We start from the raw sequence: 27,620 nt of genomic DNA, 5'->3' as shown, positions 1-27,620 counted from the left end.
AAGAGACTTCCACCTTCTCTTCATGAACCCACCCCCTCTCCCTCAAACAGCATCTGTGTTCCCCTGACTTATTCTTGTTCGTGACCCCCAACAAGATCTGGGAGCCTTTCATCCATGCATTTTGGCCACTGACCACGGCCTACATTTCCCTTGTTAAGAAAAGGAACTAATCCTCAGATTGCCAAACATTTATAAACAAACGAACTTAGAGTAGATTTTCAAAATAAGCCTTTGTGACGGTTATAGATGGTCAAGATGGTGAAAGTGAAACCAAACAGAGCAGAGAGGATAACAGGGTGGACTGGAGGCGCCCAGCCACGGGTCCTAGAAGCCTGGCCACCGAAGAGGAAACAGTCGTGTCCCATGCTTAGATCCGGCTGAAGTTTCGCCATCTGAGTGACATCGAGACGGTTTATGTGAATGGAGGTGTTTTCAATTTCTCCTTTTAAAGCACAAGGACTTTGGCAAGGTCACTTGATGTGTCACACCCTGACCTCTCCGAATCCTCTCCAAGCCTTAGTGGGAGACAGAACAAAAGGTTTTAAACGCAAAAGTTGGGCAGACTGCGCTGTGTCCGGGAAAACCCAGCTATGGTGGGCTTATTGTTGTCACGATGACCATTCTTCTTCCGCCGACATCTTTCATTGCGTCTCCGTGTTTTTGTGAAACAAAAGAACCAGCTGAGACTCCAACAAAGAAGAATGCAGGGAAAGGGGAGAGAATACTTTGAGCAAGAATAGCTTGGAAGGAGCCAAAAGTGGAAAAGGAAGTCTAATTCTGTCCCAATCCGGGGGAAAAAAGTTTTTTGAGAAATGTAAACAAATCAGGAAATCCTGGCACTTACTCCAGTTCCGATCTGGGGAAACGCAGCAGTCCTGTCCCCAGGACTGAGCTGCCTGCCGTTTGTGAATGAAATCCAGATTAAACTGTTCATTGAGCCCTGCCAGCCCCGCAGTTTGCAGCTTTCCTTTTGCCTATGGCGTAGCTTCAGCTTTAAAATAATAATAATAAAAAAAACATATGCATGTTATTAACTCTCCATATTCAAATGGAAATTCAATGCTATCATAAATCTCTCTTTTTCTAATGTAAATTCCTTTCTCTAGCATGAAGCTGCAGGAAAGGCATTGTATCTGAGCAATCTAAACTTGAAAGAGAATTTTTGTTAAACCAGTTATGATAGGGGAAACATGTTTTTCACTGAGTCGAAAGATTAAAGTTGGTTGTAAAAAGGGGTGGGGGACTGAGGGAGACTCATTGGTTGCTCAGCTAATGATTAGATACAGAACTTCAAGGGCAAATTAAGAGGCACAAAAGAGTCGTGCAGATAAGTGAAAACAGTTCCAATGATATTAAATAAAAGATGCATTGTTTATCTTAGGTCGTAATCTCCACTTCCATATTCATCTCCATCTAAGCAATGCCCTCCTCCCCATTAGCTACCCCTAAGTGGGTTCCAAATTCGACTTCACAACACATCTGCACATCAGGGCATCTGTGGCTCCCTTTCTCGCTTACCAGAACCACCCTCTTCCCCTAGCTTTGCTATGTCTGGGTGCCTCTTCTAATGAACCTTTGGCCAAGAAGAATGTGGGCATGAGATGAAGAAGAGAAGTAGTCTTTTTTTCTCTCTCTGTTTGGAAATACGTCGTGAACCCTTTGGTTTATGAATATTCACCAAATACCACAGATGCCTCCTTTAAGTTGTCTCCACTAATTGGTTTTCGTTTGTCACTCTTCTCTCACCCTACCACTCCTCTTTGCCTCGTGCCCCCAAACATACCCCAGATCCTTCATTTCAAAAATTATTCTTTCTAATGTAGTCTTGGTCTGGGCATGCAGCAACAAAAATATGTCCAGGTGTTATGGAGCAACAGGGAGCAAATTTAAAGGGCTTCCTGAAGCTGTGATATCAGTAGAAGCTCACAGACAAGGAGAAGTTTCTCTTGGACGGAGGAGATGGTTTTGAGGAGGACACAGGCTCCAGACATGCCTCTCCTCCAGGCTGAAGCTCTTGTCCCTTTAGTATGTGTATTTGCATAGAAACTTCCAGAGCGGAGTGGGGTCAGGGCTTCAATTCTCAAGGCAAAAGCTTTCTCAATTAACTTTTAAGAACACAGTACAAGGATATACAGAGAAAATATATCCCTCTGTATATACGAGAAGTAGTAACTCTGTCCTAGAAAGGCATTTGTGACAAAAAGTAACATTGAAATTGGAAATAAAAATAGTAACAGCAGGACAAAACTTGACTCATACAGGTTTCCTATTAAGGGTTTGAATACACATGCCTGCAGTCAAATTATTACTAATATTTAGAACTGAAATAATGTAACTTAGAATCTTCTCAATAAAAATACCAGAACCAAGCTCTCTGGCAGCCTTCTAGCATCGTCATCTCCCCACAGGGACCAGTTTCTCCCTGATCTCTTATTTAATGTTCAGCATTCAAGATAGGAGATTTAATGTTCTTTCTGGATTGGTCAGAGATTTATGGCACCTATAGAAATGTTCATAAAATCTGAGGCTGTGCAAGGCTTTTGGCGTCCATCTCGTTGTTATCAGAACCATAAAAATCATCACCCTCGTGTCCATGGCCAGTCTTGTCTTTCTAGATAATGTAATCCAGAGAAAAATAAAATTGCCTCTGAGCATCTGAGCATCTGCTTCCAGTAGAGTATGCTGTCAAGCGTGTGTGTGTGTGTGTGTGTGTGTGTGTGTGTGTTGAGAGGGTGGTGGTGTCAGATCAGGAAATGGAGCTAGAGAGCAGCAAAATCAAACTGTATCCATTTCAGGACTTAAAGGGGAACTTTGTGAGACTGTTTCTAGGGCACCTCATTTCATCTGTCAGAAGGGCGCTGTGGTGTGTACATCATTCTCTTCAGCCTGGTTCTCTGGCCTAGCCTACCCGGGAGTGGTGGTCTCCAGAGCGTAGACAGAGAAGGGAAGCAGGTGCTTCAACTCCCAGCATCTGGTTTAGATGACCACAATGCAGAGAACACCTGCAGCCTGCATTTCAGCCAAGTCTGGCCTCCCATTGTATTCCATTGGACTTTCTGCCTTCAGCAAGAAAAAGGCATTGTTTATCAGATTTGCCAAAGGATCTCCGGGGAGGTGGAGAGAGACAGGAAAAACAAACCTAAAACAAGATGCAAGTGTAAGAGAAGCGCTGGGAGACCTTGATGATTTATGTCTATCCGAGGTAATCTTTCAACCTGACACTAGGAAAGTAAAGCTGAGAGAGGGAGAGAGAGCCAAACGTTAGCATGGACCAAGACAGTTTCTAACAGTTTTCCGAGAGAACTGATATTGGTAATCTTGTCCAAACCCTGGTCCTTAGGAGGAGACAGAAAACAAACCATATTCACTAAGGGTCTAATTTGTGCAGGACTTTGTGCCATCAGGTTTAAAGGTAAATGGCTGCTGCCCTGTACTGGAAAAAAACCTGACAGAGAAGATGGTCTTGCTACTTATGTACCAAATGTTCCATTGGCTCATTTTGTAATTTCATGTTTTGTAGTAACAACGTGTTGAGGGAACTGCTTCTCTGCAAATCATACCAAAAGCAGTAACCTTGGTTTAGACTTCTCTAACCAAGGCGGGCAAAGCAAATACAACTGATCCAACAATATAATACAACCTCATGATTGGTATATTGGGACAAAATTAGAGAGCTTATTTCCAGGGGCTCGGAAAATACTGTAGAGGTATCATATAAAATGTGTTTTGTTGTAAATGATTCCCAATGAGTCCCTGAGTTTTCTTTCCTTTGTATAGAGCCCCAACTAGTGGAAAACTGGAAAACTGCAATTAAAGTGAAACCATTTCCATGAGACACGACCACAGGTCTTCCCTCAGGTAAGAAAGAGTCGTGGATCTTTCAGATGTTGCTCTTTTCGGGGGATGAAGATAAGGACTAGATAAGGACTGCTAAGCGGGAGGGAGATGTGAGACAGGCTTATATTTAGCTTTTTACGGGGTAAAGGGCACACTGGTCCTGATGAAAACATGTACAATCTCTCACATTTGAAATGAGTCAATGTGCTGTATCTACAGCTAATTTGAGAAAGGAAAACATTTCTTGAGTTCAGAACTTATTCTTCTTGAAGACATGTTTTCAGAAGAAAGGGGAAGGCACTCTGACACAAGAATGCATACACTGGAGGAAAGAACCCTGGTTTCACAAATTAAATGAGCATGCAATTACAATTGTGTCACGCTAGTTCCGAACAGAACAGATAAGAACGTGTCCCTGTCGGGGTCCGTGAAAGGGAAGATAGAAGCAGGGAGAGGCAGCAAAGGGAAGGAAAGGCTCCAAAACCCACCAACTAAGAATAAAAGAGCAGCACTTGGAGAAGTGACGGATGACACAGATTTTCCTGAAGGAATTGAATCTTGGGAGTTGTTGGGGTTTTAGTTTCTTTCTTTCTTGGTTACTTCTCCATTTTAAGCAATCTCATTTTTTTGTGGCTTTTAGAGGAGTCTTGGCTCCCTTACCAAAAAGTACCAATAAAATGCAGGTGCCCTAGAAAGGTTATAAAAATGCAAGATGAATCCATCAATCAGACGAAGTATAGTTTCTGTGCATCAGGGGTTCATGGACAAGCTTCAGGGACTTCATGCAACTCCCTAACAAGATATGCAATTTCTCTGTGTGTATGTGTGTGTGCCTTTTTTCCTGGATTTTATAGCTTTTACTGATTCTCAAAGGGGTCTGTAACCCGAAGGAAGAATAAGGAACATCACTCTACCGGAACCTATGCACAGACAGAAAACAGTCACATTTTAATGGTTGTCCGTCAGGGTGATCTCAGACTTCATAAAATTCTGTTCTTAGAGAAGCCAAGCAGAGATAGCACAATATTTCAGGATATCACAAAGCAGACGGCAGCCTTCTGGTCTTTCACGCAGTGACTCTTCAGACAGAGTTATAAGAAGGTTCCTGGTGTGATGGCACAGGGGTACCCTCCCCAACCTCAGCATAACGTGCGTGCTGTCCTTGAGCAGTTTCTGAGATGCCTGATGTCCATTAACAAAGCTTGCTTCTGGACACATTAAACAACATGGGTTGTGCTCAAAAACCCAAAAACAGAAGCTGTCATTTTTTTCAACATTTTCGCTGTGGAAAATGGGAGAAAATGTTTAACTTTAGGACCTGGAGGTTTCCTCAGCACATTCGATTGTTATCAAAATTAAGGCAAGAAAGCAGAACTCTTATGCCACTTCCTTAAGTTTTGTGGTGGTGATTACACTCTCCAATCCTTCATTTCGTTTGAAAAGGGGTTTGTTTAAATACGACATATTTGAAGATCATTAAGTCTCTCGAGTTCAAGGATAAGAAGAGTGATAAGGCCTTCTTGATGCTATTTAACTTTTTTTATGGCATCAGTTTTCCCATAGATTTTATTTAACAAATGACTTGGTTGTGAAGAAAAGTCGTTATAGTAATCTGCCTGGCCCAGCGTTCACCTCCCAACCAGACAGTTAATCGCACGCGGGGAGCTTCAGGGATCACTAGGGAACACACACATCACCCATAAGTAATCCCCTGTTAGTTGGCATGTGGTCCTATGTCACTAAGATTTTCCTTTGAGCTCTTGTCACAGCCCCTGTTCTTTCCACCTCCGATAGGCACACTCTGTTTTCAAAATTCATGAAAAACAAGATGAGGAGCTAATCTAAGAAAGAATACGAAACTTGCCTGCATTTTTTTTTCTTGTTTTTGCTCTCTGTTGCTTTTGAGACTAAAAGAAACTTACATAATTGATATAAATTTTTGCGTCCTTATTGGAACAATTAGGCAGAAGACTTCAGGAAAAAAAGTTTTCAAAAATTGAGGTTTGGTGGGTTTTTTTATTTTTTTTACTCCCTTACCCCCTTACCAAGATCATTTAAAAGGTTATTTTAAATATAACCACAAACTGTTCAACCAGACGAAAATGAAAGTAGGCCACTTAGAGGTTTTTGTCTAAACTAAAGCAGAACATCTTAAGCTAATAATTTTAACCATTGGGAGTTCACTGGCTACTAGAAGGAGTTACTTTGAAATTAAGAAGGAAGTATTTTAAATATTACATCTGAATTTGTAATTTTTCTCTTGTAGGATATACAGAGTATATAGTATTTTTTTTTCCATTCCCCTTAGGAATAAACTGACCTTCCTCCCAGAGCAGTGAAACCCCAGACTTGGACCCCAGCCAGCTGCCTTTCAGCGCCACATCATTAAGAACTCTTGGAGGTGCTGTTTAAATGTAAATTTTCCAGCACTCCTTCAGCAGACAGATAAGCTATGCTAAAGCGGTCCGGGCATGTTTGACACATCCAATTTTAAAAAGGAAGGAAAGGGGGAAAGCTTTCAAAAATATGTATATCAAAGTGAAAGTTAGTGAAAATAAGGCCATTCATCTAATTTAGGGGCGTCAAAAAGTCAGATACTGGTACCCGTTTCATGACTTTCTAGATAAAAGCAAATTTGCCAGTCAGTTTAAAGAAGGACGAGCAAACCCTCAAATAAAAACGTTGTTCATGCATTCTCAAGAAGGCAAGCAGCCCAGAAATAAAAGGAGGCCACTTATATTCCCTATGTTCTAGCAATTTAGGATTTCTTCAGACATTGTCAAGGTCCAGCGTGAGGTCTGGGTAATCGAAAGAGAGTTATAATGCACGTGCATACAAGACACAAACCTAAAGAAAAGACGGAGAGAGGGAAGGAGAGAAAGGAAAATCTCTATTTCCATTCAGTTGATACTCACATTTTAAACCCAATATAGGTTGAGACATGCAGGTGAAAATAACAAGGTCAGCTCATGAGAGAGGTTTTGGAGGGGAGCCATGCCATCCCCCGAGTCAATGCTGAATAGTCTAGCAGGTCTAGACTTCATTAAATAATATCATCTGCCCTCTATTGTAACCCGTGATGTCAATTGAATATCCAACCATAGAATAAGGCAGAAGCAGCCAATTTGAAGACCTTTCCTTCATTTCACAGAATTCTATCAACATGTAGAAAAACACAAGTGTATGAGCACATGTACACAATCAATTTTCAATTGCCTGTAATTATGTTCCCACCACCACTGATAAACGAAATTAATTTCTAATTAATTTTGAAATGCATTTCAAGCTACTATACCTTCTGGTATGCATTTAGCTTAATCTCATATTACTATCTTAGCACACTCTGACAGAGTCAGAGGGTTGAATGATAATGATTGAAGTGGCCTGAGATGTTTAAAGCAACCATGAAAATTTACAAAATAGATAATCAATACTAAGATAATGAAAGCGTGCAAACATTTTCTTTTTATTATCTTCTTACTCTTAATTAATTCCTTCTTAATGGCTATTTAACCTTACATGAATCTTCACATAACTTTCCACTGTGATTTTTCTCATTGATTTCCACAATGACTAAATGTGCTGAGTAAAATATTAATTCTTAATTTCTTTGTGGCAGAAGTATACACTTTGGGAGTATTACTATTTTTTTTTAATAACTGATAACTTTTCCTACTTACAAATCAGGGTTTAGTTGGTGACAATTTTTAAAGAAATTGACTTTTCACACGTTACAAGTTTTCTTAACTCACCTTATAAACATACTTGACTCTTGCGACTTCTCTTCAAAGAAAAATATAACCAGATCAAATACAAAAATGAAGAATATGCAGATTATGCCAATGCCACTTTTTTCCATGTATTTAAAACGTATATCTATATTTGATTACAATTAATGAGATAGTTTGTGTCTCCTCTCTTGCAACTTGTACAAAATCTTAAAAGAAAATGGAAATTGACTCTGAACGAGTCCCACAACCTGGGAATTCTGAGTTTTAGCTGTACTTTTTTGTCAGCAGATAATTTTTAGCAAATCAATTCAAACATGCAAAGAAAATACAAAATTGGTTTAAACAAGTTACCAACAAAGGTACAAGCACGAAAGGGCAAGTTATGTCTCCATAAATAAATTTATCTTGGGCTTGGTAAGTCCTATGTCAAGTACACACCAGATAGAAATATCAGTTATGTTTAGTTAAGGTCAAAGTTCCAATTCTAGAATTTTGGTTACCTGTCCTGTATACCTTATACCTATTTTTAAAGGAATACGCCATTATTGTCTGGCCCCTAGACTACATATTTTTTTTAATTTAAATTTTTATTGATGTGTTTTTGCAATATACTTGGGAAAGATGCCAAAATGTTAACATCAGTATCAATAAAAATTAATGTGAATGTTTTAAAGGAAAGAGTGAGAGAAAAGAAGGAAGAAAAACTATTTCCTGTGTGTAGCCATATTATTGTCATCATTAGAATCTCATTAAAAGTAAGAAGACAGAAAAGAGTGGCACATGTGTGTATCCAGTCATATTTATCTCAAAACTATGCCAAATCTCCATTTGAAATTTCATGATATTTATTATTTTGAACCCATCTAAAATTGCTTCTTACTGAAGTTTTTGGATGAGACATGTGTAATTTGAGTAGCTGTAGACATTTATTTGCCTAATATGAAACTTTCAGCCATTAGTATAGTTATAATGTAATTTATCTTAATTTTCACTAAAACATAAAAAGTTTGATACTTTTCTGCAACCGTACAACTAGGCTCCATGTCTATTCTGATGTGAGGGATTCTATAAAATGATTTTTTTATTACTAAAATCTTTCTTATACATTGAGAACCATTTACATATGTATTAGGCTAAAATTGGTCTTATGCAACGAGTCTCATATTTTTTACAGGCCACATATATTTGAATAGAGTTTCCAAAAAAGAATAAACAGTCATTAGAACTCTACTCTATATTCCATCAAATAATATTGAAAAGAAACTTTCTTGTGAACACTGAACAAGAGGAACTTATCTATTCCTCTGTTTCTCCTCTAATTTATGGAGACAGAAAAAAGTTTTTATTTAATAAAGTCAACTTTTATTTGAGAGCCGGTAAATCATTGCAAAGTCCATGTGCCAATGGTTTCTGTATTTGTTTCCTAGGGGTTCCATAACAAAATACCAAAACCTAGGTGACCTAAAACAAAAGGAAGGTATTCTCTTACAGTTCTGGAAGCTGAAATCGAGCCGTCCTCTGTGCCCCGCTCTCTCTGACAGCTCTCAGAGAGAATCTCTCCTTGCCCCTTCTAGCTTCTGCTGTCTGCCAGCTGTCCTTGGCACTTTTCGTCTTGCAGATGCATCACTCCAGTCACAGGGCCGTCTTCTCCCTTTGTGTCTTCACATGGTCTTCCCTCTGTGCTTGTCCTGTGTCCGAATTTCCCTTTTTCATAAGGATACCAGTCATATTGGATAAGGGCCCACCCTAATGATCTCATTTTAATCGGATGCTCTCAGTAAAGACCCCATTTCCAAATTCACATTCTGAGGTACTAGGGGTTAGGTCTTCAACATATCTTTTTTTTATGGGTTTGGAAGGAGCAAAACTTAATCCATAACAATTGATATAACTTAGTTCTGACAAGGATCTTGCTGGGAGGTTTTTTGTTTGTTGTTGTTTTTTGTCCCAGAAAGACATAGTCTCATCACAATTCAGATAAAATTAGAATCCATTTATAAAGATTATGGAGGAATAGGCTGGCTGGTGTCATAGTGGTTAAGTTCACATGCTCTGCTTCAGCAGCCCCAGGTTCGCAGGTTCAGGCCCCAGGCACCGACCTACACACTGCTCATGCGGTGCTGTGGTGGCATCCTATATACAAAATAGAGGAAGAGTGTCACACATGTTAGCTCAGGGCCAATCTTCCTCATCAAAAAACAACAACAAAGATCATGGCAGGAAGAAGACCCTGGAAGTTGAAATTAAAAACTGAAATTTTCTCTAAAAAGTAAATTGTATTAGATTAAACTATATCAAATTACTGAAAATTTCAACCACTTTTTACCAATAAAAATGTCATTCATATGTCCCAAATTAATACATTAGTGGAATGAAAAGAGAATTAGAAAGCTGGGAAACAAAGAAAAAATCATCAAGGAAGCTCTGTAAGAGATAGACACAAAGAGGAAATAGAATTTTAAACAAAACAATCTCCTTCTTAACATCATCATTTTAATTTTTAGAATTTAACAAAATAATGTCAATGTCTAAAAGCATTTTTTATCACAGCACAATTATGCTATCCTTTGTTCTTATTCATTTGATTTTTGTCATCCTATCTACTAGAACTTTTTATTAATCTAAGAAATCACATCTGTTTTTTAAAAACAGTATTGCAGGGGCCGACCCCATGGCCGAGTGGTTAACGTTCCATGCCCTCTGCTTCGGCAGCATTGGTCCATGGGTTCGAATCCCAGGTGTGGACCTACTCCACTCATCAGCCATTCTGTGGTGGCATCCCACATACAAAAGAATAGAGGAGGATTGGCGCATATGTTAGCTCAGGGCTAATCTTCCTCAAAAAAAACCCAATATTGCAACAACACTGCAGATTTGTTTGAAAGAGTCATTGTTATCTATCTTTGGAAGGGAGGCAAAATAAACCTCTCAAAGATAAATTTAAAAGTTCAAAATTTCAGGGGCCAGCCCACCAGGGTTCACTGGTTCGGATCCCAGGTGTGGACCTACGCACCACTCATCAAGTCATGCTGTGCCAGGCGTCCTGCATACAAAATAGAGGAAGATGGGCACGGATGTTAGCTCAGGGCCAGTCTTCCTCAGCAAAAAGAGAAGGATTAGCAGCAGATGTTAATTCAGGGCTAATCTTCCTCAAAAAAAAAAAAAAAAAAAAAAGTAGTTCAAAATTTCAGATCCTTACAAGGAAAATGAAAACTTTCAGGTCATATTTCCATTGCCAAAAGTTAAAGTTAGTCTAATATTCAGTAAAAAGCCATAATTAAGAAAAAGGTTAAAATTCTGTATGTCTATTCTAAAAGCTCACCATTTCTGTAAATATTCTATGTTAATCTTGACAGGCATGTTCATGGATAGATATAAATGTATTTTTACTTTTTCCCAACTTGAATTTTGCAGCAGGAATGCATCCCATGCTTTCGTGTCCAATATACCTGATGAAGAAATGGGGCCTGCTTAAGCAAACAGGATCTAGCATTTTAATCATTTTCCCACAGAGGCCAACTATGTATTTACAAATTACTAAAGAAAAGGTTTTCAGGAACAAATAAATGGTTTTTATATTTTTCAGTATGCTGGCAGTAGTAAGGGTCCCACCACTCTGATTTCTGAGAGTCCTAGAAAGTGTTTAAATTCAAGGATTTGGTCCTCAATTGGCTTTCACAGACATCTTTGAACCACATCTGAATTTTCAGTATCATTATAATGTTATCTTTATAACAGTTATTATTCTTTCAGTTGCAAGTGACTAAAAACCCAACTCAAAAGCACTAAAGCAAAAAAGGGAATTTGGTGGCTTACGCAACTGAACGATTCAGGAGAAACTTGACTTAGGATTCAAACAATGTCACCAGGAAGCAGTTTTTCCTTCCCCAGGTCTGGGCTCCATTTCTCAGTGTTAGTGGCAAATGACTGACACCAGGTTTGAGAACTACATTCTTCTGGGTTTGAATCCATCTAAAAGAACAAACATTTATCCCAGCATTCCTAGTGAAAGTCCAAAATTTGCTCTGAATGGCCCATCTTAGATCATACATTTACCCCTGAACCAATCACTGTGGCCAAAGGAATAAAATTTATATCTGGCTAACGTTCTTTACCCTTGGGCTCCTACCACAAAAATAGGGGATGAATGGATTCTAAACCGAATGGTGATGTATTGCCAGAAGAAGGAACGCAGTGCATCGAGGCAAGCTAAGACTATTGATTTGTTTGAAACACTAAACAAATGAGTAGAAATTATAGGAATCTTGTCAGAAAGAGAAATTGTGTTCACATCAGTTTGACTATTTTAACCTAAGTAATACTTTTATTATGCTTTCAATTGTGAAGATGGTAAATTCAGTCAAAACTAAAACGGGCTGTTTAGGGAATCCTAAAGATTTCACTCTCGAACTATTGTGGAACTGCTGCATAAACACCATCCGTCATATCTCAGATATCATTTGAAAGCATCATCTGCACAGCCTTCGAGCACCTTTAGACTACAGGAGAAGAGGTTTCTGGCATAGTCAGGGTCTGAGAAGCACCCATCAAGGAGGCTATTTTTGCAAAGCTCTGTGGATTACGTTCAACACCTTGAATTACATGGGAAATGAACAGGAGCTGGGAGCAGCCAAGGGTACACAGGTGTGGCATGAGAGGAGCCCACATTCTTAAATCGACAGGCGGCCATATTCTATTCAAGCTTCGTTCCCCGGGTGGTCCAGCTAACAAAGCTTCCTGTCATAAAGCTATCGCTCAGTACAAGGCAAGTGTATTGTGAATGCCAGGTTCAAAACAGTTCATTGAAAACTTCTTGGTGAAGTAATTAAAGCAGGCTGAGCTTTGGGAAATCCTCCAGGAGGGAGCTCGTTTTGAGAACAGCTTTCCAATTCACATTTCGTAAGCCAAGGGTAAGCTTAGTTCAGATGAATAACACACACACAAACACACACACACACACACACACACCACAAATTGTGGGATTAAAAAGTAGAATTGAGGTCAGGGCTAGACCACAGCAGAAGTGAATTGGCTTAAAGAAAACTAGATATTTTGTCTCCAAAACCATCTGTTTGTTGGATTGTTTTGCTTAATTGCTACTATTTGTATCTCTAGATTCAAATCTATGTTAGCAAGATTGCAGGTGAAGTTGCCCGCCTATCAGCTATACAGCTCAGTATTTTTTCTCCTTTGGGCAAAAAAAAAAAAAATAATGTGTGTTTCAAATGAGTAAAAGCCAAGCAGAAATTTATCTTCTGCCAGTCTGGAAAAACAAAACAAAATATAGTCTTTGTTCCTAAGGATCTTAAAAGACATATGGACAAGCTTCCACCATCTATCCTACAGGCTATCCTTTGCCTCGGGTCAGGGGATCAGAAAGGATAATTTTTCAAAGTTCCTTCCAGCTCTGTTCAGTGTGTCTGTCAGGTATATGGTTGTATGTCTCGCTTTTGTCGGTTTGCAGCAATTGCCTCCATGGTAATTGTTGTCAGTCTCCTAGGATTCTGCTGTAACAAAGTACCACAAATATAGTGGCTTAAAACAACAAAAATGTATTCTCTTAGAGTTCTGGAGGTCAGACATCCAAAACCATTTTACTAGGCTAAAGTCAAGGAGTTGGAAAGTCTGAGACCTTTTGGAGGCTTCGAAGGAAAAATCTGTTTCCTCGTCCTTTTCAGCTTCTTGTGGCCACCTGCATTGCTTGGTTTGTGTCCCCTTCCTCTATCGTCAAAGCACGTCGCTCCTCTCCCTGCTTCCGTCATCACATCACCTTCTCCTCTGGCTCTGACTCCTGCATCCCTCTTATGAGGACCCTTCTGATGACAATGGACCCACCTGGATAACTCAAATCAAGAACCTTAACTTAATCACATCTGCAAAGTTCCTTTTGTCGTATAAGGCAACATTCACAGTTCCCAAGGACATATTTGGGGTGCCATTATTCAGCCTACCATAGTACTTCTTCAGAAAATTGGATTGATGTCATTCTATGACATTATTCTGTGATTTTCAATTAAAAGAAAAAACAAAGTCTGCATGTGCTAACTGCTACTAGGAACTGTAATATCTTCAAAATAATAGGGTATAGTTTATGCCCTTAAGGAGCTTTCATCAAGCTGGGAAGACAGACTTATGTGCCAGTTGGAGAAGTATTAAATAGTGAGTGTGGGACCCAGCCCCATGGCCGGGTGGTTAAGTTGGTGTGCTCCACTTCAGCAGCCCAGGGTTTCACCAGTTCGGATCCTGGGCTCAGACTTAGCACCATTCGTCAAGCCATGCTGAGGCGGCGTCCCACATAGCAGGACTAGAAGGACCTACAATTAGAATATACAACCATGTACTGGGGGGCTTTGGGAGAAGAAGGAAAAAAAAAAAAGAAGAAGAAGATTGGCAACAGCTGTTAGCTCAGGGGCAATCTTAACATAAATAAATAAATAAATAAATAAATAGTAAGTGGGAGTGATACACAATGTTATCAAGCACCCACTGTGTGTCAGGCACTATATGAGATGCTGGGTATGAAAAGACAATTGAGTTATGGTACCTACCCCAAGTTGAATAGGAGTCCAGAGAGCAGAGAGAAATATATGGGAGAAAACTCTGTATCTATAGGTAGAGGCAACAGTTTTACACCCAGAAATTGTCTTATAGATTGGATTAGTGTGGTGGGAAAAGCAGTGGATTGGCATAGTCCAGAAATCTTGGTTTTTCCAATGACTTGGCAAAAATTAGCTGTGTATCCTTGGAAAGATCACATCCCTTCTCTGGTTGCTCTGATTTTTAGCAACTTGCTGGTTTTAATAGTCTGTGAGTTTTATGACTATCTTTCAGAATTTTAATGAAAAACTGCTGTCAGTACTGGAATTGATGGAAAACAACCATAGGAATTGAGAAGATGGATAAAAGGATTCAAGATTACTCAAAAAAATAGAAAATAAAGGAAGGCAACAGGAATTGTTATAGATACTGAGGGAATAAAGAACTGAATAGATTCATTGGCTGAGCCGCTATGGAAAGCATTGCCTGTCCACCCATGATAGGACTGACTTTTCTGGAATGACCCGCATGTGTCCAGTTGGCTTTACTTGGTTATTGCATAATCCACAATGTGAGACTTACCTTTATTAATTTAGCACTCCTGATGGTTGAGATAGCTAAAGAACTCACGAGGTCAGTTGTTTCCTGGAGATAAAAGTTAACTCCTGCCTAAAAGCTATGATTTTCTGGCACTGGACACAAAGTTTTCTAGCTAAAGCCTGAATGTTCCAGAACATTGATGAGAAACGCAATTTATTTTAATTTACATGTTGAATTTATATATTTAAATTTATTCTAAAATAATCTCCCAATCAAGCAGGCTACGAGAAAATATATCTCAATCTAGTCTGATGGGAAAAGCCTTAATGTGCTGTATCCAACGCTTATTCTACAATTTAATGTCTTTAACTTTCCAGTAGCCCAACTTTAAAGTGTCCCTGAGCCCTTTTTTATTCTCACTGAAGTAGGGTTAGGGGTGAATATCAGTGAATGGGAAAACGGACCCGTAAGAGAAAAAAAGAAAATCCTTTCTTACAAACAGCCTGAGGTGAAAAAGCATTTGTTGCTCCTGCTGGAGAGTTGGGGCTGGCTCCTTCTCGTCTTGCCTTGAGTTTGAAAAGCTGCTGTTGTTATCAGTAGCATTAATGTGCTTCAGGAGAAAAATAAACAGCTTTCCATTGAACTGTTGATATTTATGGAAAAGGTACAGTGGCTTTCTTTTTAGCCCCTAGAGTAAAAGGAGAAAAACTTGGCGCTTTTGAGGGAAATGATATAACTTGTAAATGGTGTTCTCAGGAAGTTTCTGAGGCGGCCAACAGAAATGGTGTGTCAGCTTACAGATTTTATTTTTTCCACAGTTGTAGAAATGAAGAAAGTTCAAATTTTACTAGAAAAATAAATAAAAATTAAATCGTAATGGCTGACCTGGGGAACTCGTTCTTTCCACTGATCTCCTGGGAATGAGCTCCCAGGCATTAGGTGCAATGCAAACACAAAGCAGCCCAGTTCCTTGTGTAAAGAGAGGTGGAAGAAATACATGCACAGTGTGTTGGTTCCTTACAATGCCTATTGCAAACCTGAAATTGACGATCCTTAAACACAGGGTCGTTTTTTGTGTTAGTACAGTCGAGGTCTGTTTAAAAGCACAGCCTTGGAGTACAATAAATTCCCCCACTTTCCCTAATGGATTTATTCTCCTTAAGTTCTTTCTGTAAGAAACGTTACACCATTTGAACCAATGACATGAAACCGTTGAGGGGAAGATTTATTCACTTCACAGGTTAATTCATGAAAGTGTGGGTCTAATTGTTGCATTTGGTGAGTGGAAATACAACATTTGCACAGCGCCGCTCATTTCCCTTCTTAACAGCAGGTTAAAATAGATTGATATTTTGCAGCCTGGCTTTTCATTTCATGGGATTTACACCCTGTTCCTGGAGTAATCAACAGCTTCTGATGGATGGTGATGCCAATTAATTCAAGTGCTCTTTTCCCATGAGCTCATGAATTTATTGTTACTGCTCACACAATTTACCTTTATACTCCAGACTTTTCTCCCTCTTTTCTTCCGTAGACTTGTCTTAACGTGTTTCTAGGACCAAGCATGTCACCAATGCTAGGTCACCTTGCTAACATGAGATGGTTAGTAAAATTGATATTGTCCTCCTTATATACACTAAAAAGATACTCTGTTTCAATATTCATATTGTAGTCTCCCTCCAAACTATGAGAGCCACAAAAAGGTTTTAAATGGGGAGTTTATAGTGATTTTTTTTCTGTCTCCTAGATTACAAAGTTCTGTCTACATCAACAGATATTTATTGAAATATAAGTGCAATGAGGTGTTTTACATGTTTATACTAGTTTTTACTATTTGTAAAGCACTTTTGTATCCATTGGGTTGTTTGATCCTAACAACCGCCTTGGCAGATGGAATGGGCAAGTATTATTATCCCCATTTTACACGTGGAAAAAGATAGAGGTTAAATGTCTCGCTGAAGGTTGCACAACTAATTACTAGCAGAACCAGTTCTTCGACACAGGTCTTCTAGCTTCCAGGGCAGGATCCTCCTGCTCCACCAGGGTGTTCAAATTCCATCCTGAGAACCCGGTCTGAGGCCACCTAAAAGAAGGGTTGCAGGGGAGGAAAACAGTCCCATTCTGAATTCCCTCGGAAAAAACAAAAGCCTGGCTTTTATCTGCTTTGCCTATTGAGAAACTGGATTGATTTGTATTTCAACAAGGAGATCTGCGGCAAATAAAAAAAAAAGGAAAACCACTGCAAGTCTCTTATGTACCATATGACCTTAAAATGACTAGAAAATACTGGCACGGTGATAATGTTAGTTCAGTCATATTTTTCTGGTACTAATAAAATATTTAGTCAGTTGTAGAGAAAAACGTCAATTCTAACAAATGAAGATATCATCAGTATCATCCTTAAAGCATTAAAAACCTGGTTATCTGTTAATACCATATTAGATAATTTTTTAAAAATTATTTGGAAATCTTCTGGAAACCTATCAATTAATAATAGCAAAAGGGTGACTGGGTGAACACAGAGATCTGGCAATAGGTGTGAGTAGTGCTGGACGAAGGCAGGGAGGATGTGACAGAGCCTGACCTTTGTCTTCTTTCAGGGTACCATGCAGGCCATTTATCACCCAGGCCAAGAACATGCCTCTTTAGGACGCTGTATTCTAAAACCACGTGAATAGTTTGCTTTTCTTTCTCTAGAGAGATATATTGTGATGCGCCTTAAAATCAGTTGACAAATGAGATTTTAAGAAATTATACATACATGGGGACCCTGGAGTCTTGAAGGAGGAAGCATTTGAGTTTGGGGCTACTGGTGATCACCACACCCTCTCCCCCATCTGCCCTCCCCCCACCCCTCCCCAACACACACACACACACACACACACAGAGAAAAGCTCTCTCAGCAGAGTGGAGCTTGAGCAGAGACCACCTGTAGCTGACAGTCTGTTCGCCCCGGTTCCCTAGCCGATGTTCCCAGAAAGACCCTGGCTTCTTTGAACCTTCCCATTATTTTGTGATTCTTCCAATAAAAACTTTCTTTTAGCCCAAGCTAGTTTAAGTTGGTTTCCTATCACCTGTCCTAGAAAAAAAGCCAGAGTAACACGGCAGCAGTTCAGAGAGATGGAAAGGGCAAAGACCTTAGAAACAAATAGCTCTGAACTTGAGTCACAGCCATTCCAGCCATGCAAACTTAAGCATGATTTAATTCCTCAAAGCTTCAGCTTCTTCCTCTGTTAAGTGGTCATATTAATAATACCTTCGTCCTAGAGTAATGGTGATGACTAAATGAAATCATGTGCGTGAAAGTGTCCAGCCGTCTTCCTAATGCTATCTTCAATGGTTAGGAATATTTCCAAGACCCTAATATACTAGTCATTCATTCACTAATTCAGTCAACACTTATTTATTAGTCAAGTGCCAACCATAGACTTAGTATTATACCTAGCATCAGGGCAAGAAAGCTAAAAAAGAAAGAAAGAAAGAAAGAAAAATATAGGCTCTTTGATTTCAAGAAGTTTGTGGTTCAGTTGGAGAAACATACAAATGATAGGGTTGACTATTGTCACAAAAGTTTTTGGCATAAATATGAATCAACACAACCTAAGGGAGTGACCAGGGTGGAGTTCAGCGTGTCAAAGAAGTTTCCTAGAGGAAGTAGAATTTAAGCCAAGGTTTGATAGTAAATACAGTGTGACCAGGGTGGAGTTCAGCGTGTCAAAGAAGTTTCCTAGAGGAAGTAGAATTTAAGCCAAGGTTTGATAGTAAATACAGTGATGCAATCAATAGATTGCGAGAGAGACTCTTTGAAAATGAAATGTCCTTCCTCATCTATTTTTATTTATTTTTTTGAGGAAGATTAGCCCTGAGCTAACATCTGCTGCCAATCCTCCTCTTTTTGCTGAGGAAGATTGGCCCTGAGCTAACATCCGTGCCCATCTTCCTCTACTTTATATGTGGGACTCCTGCCACAGCATGGCTTGATAAGTGATGCACATGTCCATGCCCGAGATCTGAACTGGTGAACCCCAGGCTGCTGAAGTGGAACGTGTGAACTTAACCGCTCTGCCACCAGGCCACCCCAAAATGTCCTTCCTTGTCTGTCAAAACTTTAGGTTCTTGGTCCTTTTGAATGAAAATGTTAGTATCAAATGGCACTCCTGAGTTGAGATTTGACTCATGGTGACTACAGACCCTAAAGAGTCACCTATTTGACTATCAAATAGCCAGTCAAATTTAATTCATACTCAGGCACCTTATATGGTTTTTATCTTCTAAGTTTCTTTCCAGCTCCTTACTTTCTAAAAATGCCTTGTACAGATTAAATAAAAGCAGTTATTATAGGGATATCCAAACAAAAGAGTGTTGTTTAAAAGACTACAAGGGGGGCCCACCCAGTGGCTCAGCAAAGTTCACACACACCCTGTTTTGGTGACCCCAGGTTGGCCAGATCCTGGGAACAGACCTATGCACCGCTTGGCAAGCCATGCTGTGGCAGGTGTCCCACATATAAAATAGAGGAAAATGGGCACAGATGTTAGCTCAGGGCCAATCTTCCTCAAAAAAAGACTACAAGAAGAAGTTGTATTTTCACCTCATCTCTGTAATAATGGTAATTTTGTTAAAGGGTAGATATGTACTAAGTACGAAATACTTTTTTCAGATTTCCTCTAACAGCTCTTGGGTACAATTTTTATGAGCATGTATGAGATGGGGTGCTTCATGCAAATAATCCTAGAATTACTTTCTATCTAATTGTGTTCAAACTCCAGGAGATTTGAACTAACAAGAAAGGGATATCAGCTAGTCGTGAAGCAAATTTTGCCAAAATAAATAATAATATATAATCAATATGCATAGACACTTGCCTAAGAAGCAGAAATTAAACATATCTGTACCTTTTATTCTACCCAAAACCCACACATTTGTTTGAGGAAAGAAATTAGAAAGCTAAGAATATGGCTTTGGTGTCAGGTGGACCTGGTTAACCTCTCTGAGCCTCAGTTTCCTCATCTGTGAAAGGGAGATAATCGTATGTATCTCATAGAATTCAGTGAGTATGAAGTGAGGGAATGTAAGTAAAGGTGTGGGGTGATGCTTGGCACACACTGTGTTAGGCGCTTCTGAAGTGCCTCACTTATGATAACTGGTCCACAGCCCTAAATGGATGCTAGAATTACCTGGAAAGCTTTAAAAAAAAAAAACCCAGATGTTTCAGACCCGCAAAAGAGATACTGATTTCATTGGTCTGGGGAGAGGCCCAGGCATTGGTAATTTTGAAAAGCTCTTGAAGTGGTGGTAATGTGTAATGAGGGATGAGAACCACTGCCTTAGACTTTGGCATCACCAATACCTACAACTCCTCCATGACCCAATTTCAAGTTTCTCCCTCTCCACACTCTAGCTCCTTACTTTCCCATTCACTCTCTCTCCCCATCTCAATAAAAGGCTTTTAACTCCATGAGGATCCAGTGGTTCTACCACCTTTACATTGACCCTCTCTCCAACCTTTTATTCTCTCCCTATTTATCTTCAATTCCATGGTTCATCATTAAGAGTAATCCCTGGCATATTTTCTCAGCTTCCTCGGCCCCTCCACTTCACCCCCCTCATCTGGTATGGTATCTGGTTGTCAAAGATTGCTCCCCATGAAATAAGCCTCCCAGCATTCATGCTCTTTGGGAGCCCCCTCCCATCTTGACCCTGGCTGATCTGTGACTCACTTTGATCAACAGAATGCAGTGGAAGTAACACTGTGCCAGTCCAGGGCTAAGACTTAACAAGCCCTGGCAGCTTCTGTATTTGCATTCGGGGGAGCCCTCAGATATGTAGAAATTAAGCTCTTCTGCTAGAGAGACTCCATGGAGACACCAGCCCAGCTTTTCGGCTGTCTCTGCCAAGGCACCAGCTCAGCTGAGCCCCAGATGACTGTACACCCAGCCAACACCACGTGATGCAAAAGAACAGCCTGGTCAACCCACCTAATTGTGAGAAATAATACATTGCTATTGCTTTAAACCATTAAGCTTTGGGGCTATTTGCAATACGGCAATAGACAAATAGGAGTTTATTTCTGCAAGTTCTTTGCTGACATAATAGAAACCTAAAAGCAATGATGTTGTCTTTGGGAACAGACAGAAGGTAGAAGAGCCTCACAAGACTATTAGCGAAGACTGGAAGAACGGTGAAGAAACTCCTACTGGAGGCTGGAAAACAGAGGACCTGGGTTATGTGCTGGCCAATCAAGCAGCAAAATTGTCACCTATTGTGTCATAAGAGATAGAAGTGGTACTTTTAATGAAGAGTGGATCTGGGTAAGGAGATTTCCAAGCAGAATAAGAATTTTGTTTAATGGAGTGGATTATAATTTGATACACAAACCCACAAAGTTTTTAAAGGAATTATATCAGCTTGGATTGAAAGGGACAGAAATAGTCCAAATGGAAAAGTGACTTTGGGGCCCCAACTTCTAACAGGAAAGAATCAGGCTGAGAATGCTATTCAGATGCAAACATGGGTTATGTCTTAGGGAAAAGAAAGATGGTCTCTGTGGAACCAAGAGCCCAAAGAAAAGAAACAAGACTAGTCTCAGAGAGCAAATTTCTTCCCTAATAAACGTAGATTCCTTGACCCTGGAACAGAGAAAATTGATGGTATATTTCCAGCTGGATTTCGGAATTGATATGGACCAGTGCCTCTCATAGGCTTCCTGTCCCACTCCCTTTTAAATGGGAGTGTCTCCTGTTCTCCTGTTCCTGTGTCACTATTGTATTTTGGGGTTGGGGGTCAGTGCAGATCAGATGTGGTCTCTTTACTTCACACATCTTCAGCTCAAGAGAAGATGTACCCAAGGGATCTCATCTACACCCAATAACAACATCCTAGACTTCAAAGCCTGAGCATGATTCTATGTGAGATGAAAGTTTTGAGGTCTTGGGAAGGGGGTGTGTTTTACATGTGGAAGAGATGCGAATCAATGAAAACCACAGGATAAACTCCAGCAGCTAGTCTCCAAAGATAGCCTCCAACATACCACACCTTCTTGTGTCCTCACCTTCACTGAACCAACAGAATGTGGCAGAAGTTATCTGGGCCAGTTCCAAACATAAGACTTAGTAAGTATTGGCAGCTTCTACTTTTTCACTTTTGGAGCCCTGAGCTGAAATACAGTAAGTCTGAATACCCTGCTGGAGATGCCAGGTGGAATGGAAAAGGCTCTGAAACTACCTGGAGACAGAGAAGCCCAGGCATCCCAGCATCCCAGCTAAGCCCAGTCTTCCAGCCATCCTGCCAACGTACAGACACATGAGTGAGCTGCTGTGGACATTTCAGCCCAGTCAAGTCCACCATGTTACTGCTGCCCTGCCTGACACCTTGTGAAGCAGACCAACAGGTCAAACCACAGACTTATGAGAAACAATAAACTACCGTGCTTTGGCATTTGTTATGCAGCCATAGATAACTGAAACACGTCAATTCCAGTTGAATACAACTCTTCCTTTGTGCAAATGTGGCATGAGTGCGCTCCCAAAGCTGATGAGGCTGGAGAAAATCGCATCACCCTGTTGACTAGTCTCACTTTAAATTATAACAAAATATCAAGTGGGCCGTTTGTGCTACAGAGTAATCATACTAAGTGTCCCTAGTCCGTTCACTTACTCCCCCACGCCATCTGTTTGTTAACTTTTTAATTTGTTTCTTTGAAACAGCCAATTTCTCCTGCTCCATCTTCACCCTCAGCTTTGACCTTTGCTCCTTCTTTCACTCTTAAAATGGAAGCAATTAAAAGACGACTTCCACAAGTATCTTCTCCATCGTATCTATCCTTCTACCTACACCTGGGGCCATGACTCTGCCTTTCCTTCTACTACTTTGCGTAAACTGCCCATTTTCCTGTTTGGTGCCACCCCTCCACTTTTGTAGTAGCTTCTGTTCTCTATCACTTCAGCACCTCCCTGCTCTGCTTCATCAACTTCTCCCTCTCTACGAGGTCCTTCCCATTAGGGAAGAAAACTCTCCCATCTTAAAAATTATACTTCTCTTGGGGGCCGGCCTTTGGTGGCCTGGGGTTCACAGGTTCAGATCCCCGGCAGGGACCTAGCACCACTCATCAAGCCACGCTGTGGCAGCGTCCCATATAAAATAGAGGAAGATGGGCACAGACATTAGTTCAGCAGCAACCTGCCTCAAGCAAAAAATAGGAAGATTGGCAACAAGTTAGCTCAGGGCCAATTTTTCTCACACCCACACAGAAATTACACTTCTCTTGATCCTACTTTCCCATCTAGTCACTTTGCCATTTCCACGCTCCTCTTTACAGCAAAATCCCTCAAAAAGATTGTCCATACTGTCTCCAATGTCTTTTCTCCTATTCTTTTTTAAACTCACTCTAATAAGAATTTTACTTCCAACCACTTCATTAAATCATTTTTACAGTTGATAAATCCAAAGGCCAATTCTCAGTCCTTAGTTTATTTGAACTATCAGCAACATTTAATGTAGTTGATACTTCCCTTTCTTAGAAGCACTTTCTTTACTTGATTTCCAGGACACAGGCTCGCTCAGATTTTACCTCTATTACACTAGCCGCTCCTTTTAGTCTCCTTTCCTGGTTCGTCCTCACTTTTGCAATATCTAAATGTTGGAGTGTCTCATAATTTGGTCTTTAGACCTCTCCAGTGCTCCATACACTTGTTGATATCATCCAGTCACATGACTTTAAAAACCATCTAGAGGGGCCAGCCTGGAGGCATAGTGGTTAAGTGTGCACTCTGCTTCAGAGGCCTGGGGTTCACAGGTTTGGATCCTGGATGTGGACTTATTCACAGCTCATCAAGCCATGCTGTGGCAGCATCCCATATACAAAGTGCAAGAAGATTGGCACAGATGTTAGCTCAAGGGCAATCTTCCTCAAGCAAAAAGAGGAAGGTTGGCAATGGATGTTAGCTCAGGGCCAATCTTCCTTACCAAAAAAAAAAAGAAAAGAAAAGAAAATCTATATACTGCTGTCAATCTCAAATATTTATTTCTAGTCCTAATCTCTCCTACAAAGTCCAGACTCGTATCTGCTTACATGACAATAGACATCTGGAATCTAGCGTGTCTAAAGTGAACTCCTGTCCTTCTCCCTCAAACCACAACCAATTTCTCTCTTTGTTCCTAGGTTCAACTCTGCATTCCCAATCACTCAGGCCGAAAACCTTGGAGTTATCCTTAACTTTTCTCTTTCTCCCACACTACACATTCAGTCAATCTGCCGTTAAAATATGGTTAGAATATGGCCGCTGGTCACTCCTCCACCACTGCCACCTTTGTCCAAGCCGTCATCACCTCTTGTGTGGATGGTTGCGACAGCTTTGTAACTAGTCTCCCTACTTCCCCACAGTCTTTTCTCACTACAGCAACCAAAGCAATCCCCTGAAACTGAGTCAGACCGTGTCACTCCACCACTCAAAACCTCCAGTGTCTCCCATCTCATGCCAAGTTAGAACTCTTACACTGCTTAAAGGGCCCTAAAACATCTGCACCCCATCCCTACCCTCACCTCTCTGACCTTGTCTCTCACTTCACTTCCCTTCCTCACTCCTCCTCAGCCCCTCTGGATTTCTTAGACCCTCTGGATAGGTATCAAGACTTATACTTTCTTCCTCCTGGAAAGATCTTCTCCTGAATACTTTCATGCCTGCTCTCTCATCTCCTTCTATACTCAAGAACACGCTTTCAGTGGAGTTTTCCTAGATAACGTTTTCTAAGTTGCCTGAGCATTCCCTAACACTCATTTCCTGCTCCACTTTTTTGTGTAGTAATTATACCATTTGTGTACAAATAGGAAGCTCTCACCTCCCATCTCCGCTAAAAGGAAAGCTCCGTGAGTGTGGGGATTTGTCTCTTTTTTATTCACAGTTGTCCCATTGTGAAAAACAGTGCCTAGCACATAGTAGGTACTCAGCAGATATTTCTTGAATGAATGGATGAGTAGCCCTAATAAAAACACGAATTCTAGAGCTGATCCACTCAACAACATGGATGAACATCAAAAACATTATGCTGAGCTAAAGAAACCAGACACAAAAGAGTACATACTGGATGAATCCATTTATATAAAGCTCTAAAAAAGACAAAGCTAGTCTATAATGACAGAAAGCAAATTAGTGAGTGCTAGAGGCTGGGGATGGGTGAGGAAATGGGAAGGGACATGAAGGAACTTTCAGGGGTGATAAAAATGTTCTTTATCTTGGTTGTGCAAAACTCTTTGAATTTTGCACTTAAAATGTGTACATTTTACCGTATTTAAGTTGTACCACGTCAGAACGTTAACTGAGAGAATGATGGAAACATGGAGTTAATTTAGATCTTTGGGGTAATAAGATTCACAGTGATTTTGAATGAAAGAAAGATAAATCTCACAAATTGTTACCTATAATAAACATAATATTTAGAGAGCACAGCATAAATTGTCCTTCCCGTGGTCTCTATATAAGGAATGGGTTGTATCTTTATGAGATATTAACCAACGTATCATGCCTCAGTTCTTCAAATTTTCCAATTTTTTTTCTTTTGGCAAGATTCGTTTATTTCTCTTTCTCACTAAATAGGATGTATAACAAAATTTCTATTAAAATAAAGTCAGCATTGGGGCAGGTGGACCAACAGAGAGGAGAAGGCAATAGGATGCCCCTCTATCACTCCAGGTCCTATCAGGAAATCCAAAATGGGAATTTAATAGAGAAAACCAGTGCAAGCCAAAACCCATAGGAACAATAAACTTAACTGAGTACTTCAGAAAATGGCACTTTTTTAATCCAAGAATCTTTGCAGACTATGTTCAGGTGTATTCCCAATAAATTTCACATTAGGTAGATCCATAATACATATATTTGTATACAATACATAAAAATAAATTTAACAAAAAATGTACAGTAAGTAAATAAAGAAAATGTCAAAATATTTCCATGGGACTAAAAAAGAGACTAATTCATGGAGATGCTATGAGTTCCGAATTGGCCTATTCTCTCTCAGTTAACCTATAGAGGAAAGAATTGTTGCAGCAATGATACAGCAATAGTCTGAATGACTCTCCAGAGGACTATGCCAAGTGAAAACAGCCAATCCAAAAAGGTTATATACGATACAATTGCATTTATGTAACACTTTAGAAATGAGAAAATTACAGAAATGGAGAACAGATTAGTGGTTGCAAGAGGGTAAGGGAGCGAATGGGAGCAGGAGGGAAGTGGACGTATCCACACAAAAGGGCAGCAGGATGGATCCTTGTGGTGTAGAAATGTTCTGTATCTTGACTGCATCAATGGCAGTATCCTGGTTGATATTGTTCTATAGTTTTGCAAGATGTTACCACTGGGGGAAACTGGGTGAAGGGTACAGGAGATCTCTCCATATTATTTATTACAACTACATACGAATCTACAATTATCTCAAAATTAAAAGTTTGAAGCAATTACTTAACCATTTGGGAAAAAAATCATGTTATTCCCCTCTCTCATTCTTGACATCAAAATTAATTCCGTAACAAAGAGTTAAAGGTAAAAACAACTCACAGCTACCATTTATTGAGCAATTACTACATGCCAGGTATGTTCATATATATTTCATTCTATTCTTCCAACAAGCTCGTAAGAGAGATATTATTATCTACATTTGACCAAAGAGGAAAATTAGGTGTTTTCCCAAATTCATACATAAAAAAAGAATAATCTACAAATAGAAGAGAAACAATAAACCGCAATGTACTTGTATTGAATGGATGAATATGATTCTAAGCATTTTAATTTTTTTCTTCTATAATTATTTATCTGCACTGAGTTGTCGGTGATGAACATGTTTTATACCTTTCAAAAAATTTTAAGGTTGGGCAAAGATAAAAAGTAAAGAACTTTTATCAAGGACAAGTTAGCAGGGATGTATGGCTCACACAGCAAAACACAAAAACTCCAGCTTAGTATAAGCTGTGCTTTAATAATTGCATCTAATTACGAGGGAGTGTTGAGCATTAATAATGTCTAAAGATGTTTAAAAAATAGCAATTAGCAATGACAAAGGAGAAATTTGGCAACATTTAGGAAATGACTGAATGGAGTAGAAGCAACGTGTTTTGAAAGGTGGATTTGATAATTACTAATTACTTTTGTTCTCATTTCTACCCAATTGAAGGAAGAGAGGCCAGAGTCAACCACAATCTTCTAGGCAAAAGGTAACCAGTGCCTGGATTTGGGTGACAGCAGTGAGGGTAGGAAGGAAGGGACAGAGATCAGAAAAGCTAGGAAGGAAGTGGATAAGACTTGGTGATTCATTAGCAATAAAGAACAATGGGCAGAAAAAAGCCAAAATGTGATGTAATAGAAAAAACAACATTGGGTACAGCCTTGGTTTTGCCATGATCCAGATAAGGATCCTAGAGACAATCTTTTAATGTTCTCTTGGCTTCTTTATCCTCATCCCTACAACGAATGGGTTGCTCTATAACTTTTAAGATCCCTCCTAGATCTAACATTTTAAGGTTAGGTGACCAGAATGACAACAGTAACATTGACAGAAATCCTGAGGAAGAATCTGATCCCAAAGGCTGAGATTTAGATTCTGACAACACCACTGCTGTGTGACCTTGAACAAATTACTTAACCTCTCTGTGCGTCAGTTTCCTTTGTAAAATGGGAATAATAATAACAGTGCCTACCTCCACAAACTAGAAGGACCACAACTAAAATATGCAACTATATGCTGGGGGGATTTGGGGAGAAAAAGCAGAAAAAAAATAATAGTGCCTATCTCACAGAATTGCCCCACATAAACCTGTAGGAAAGTGCCTGGCACGTCATAAACCTCAATAGATACCAGCAATTAATAACAGTGCCATCTATACTTAGAATTGATCACAATTATGCCTCAAGGTCCCAGCACAAGGACTCTCTAGACACCAAAACTTTGTCATAAAATTCAACTGTTATTACCTCTCTACCA

At 39.8% G+C, this 27,620-nt stretch overlaps 1 long non-coding RNA gene across 1 annotated transcript in view; it reads left to right on the top strand.

The window, feature by feature from the left end:
* Positions 1-3,777: 3,777 nt before the first annotated feature.
* LOC103548868 (uncharacterized) overlaps positions 3,778-27,620 on the top strand; it is a 35,711-nt gene continuing 11,868 nt past the window's right edge. The window contains exon 1 of the long non-coding RNA XR_011522711.1: positions 3,778-3,858. This is a non-coding gene — a long non-coding RNA (uncharacterized lncRNA). The remainder of the gene's footprint in view (positions 3,859-27,620) is intronic.

This window comes from Equus przewalskii, chromosome 9, assembly GCF_037783145.1.
Source record: "Equus przewalskii isolate Varuska chromosome 9, EquPr2, whole genome shotgun sequence".
Taxonomy (NCBI): Eukaryota; Metazoa; Chordata; class Mammalia; order Perissodactyla; family Equidae; genus Equus; species Equus przewalskii.
This window is presented reverse-complemented; position numbering and strand designations above follow the sequence as displayed.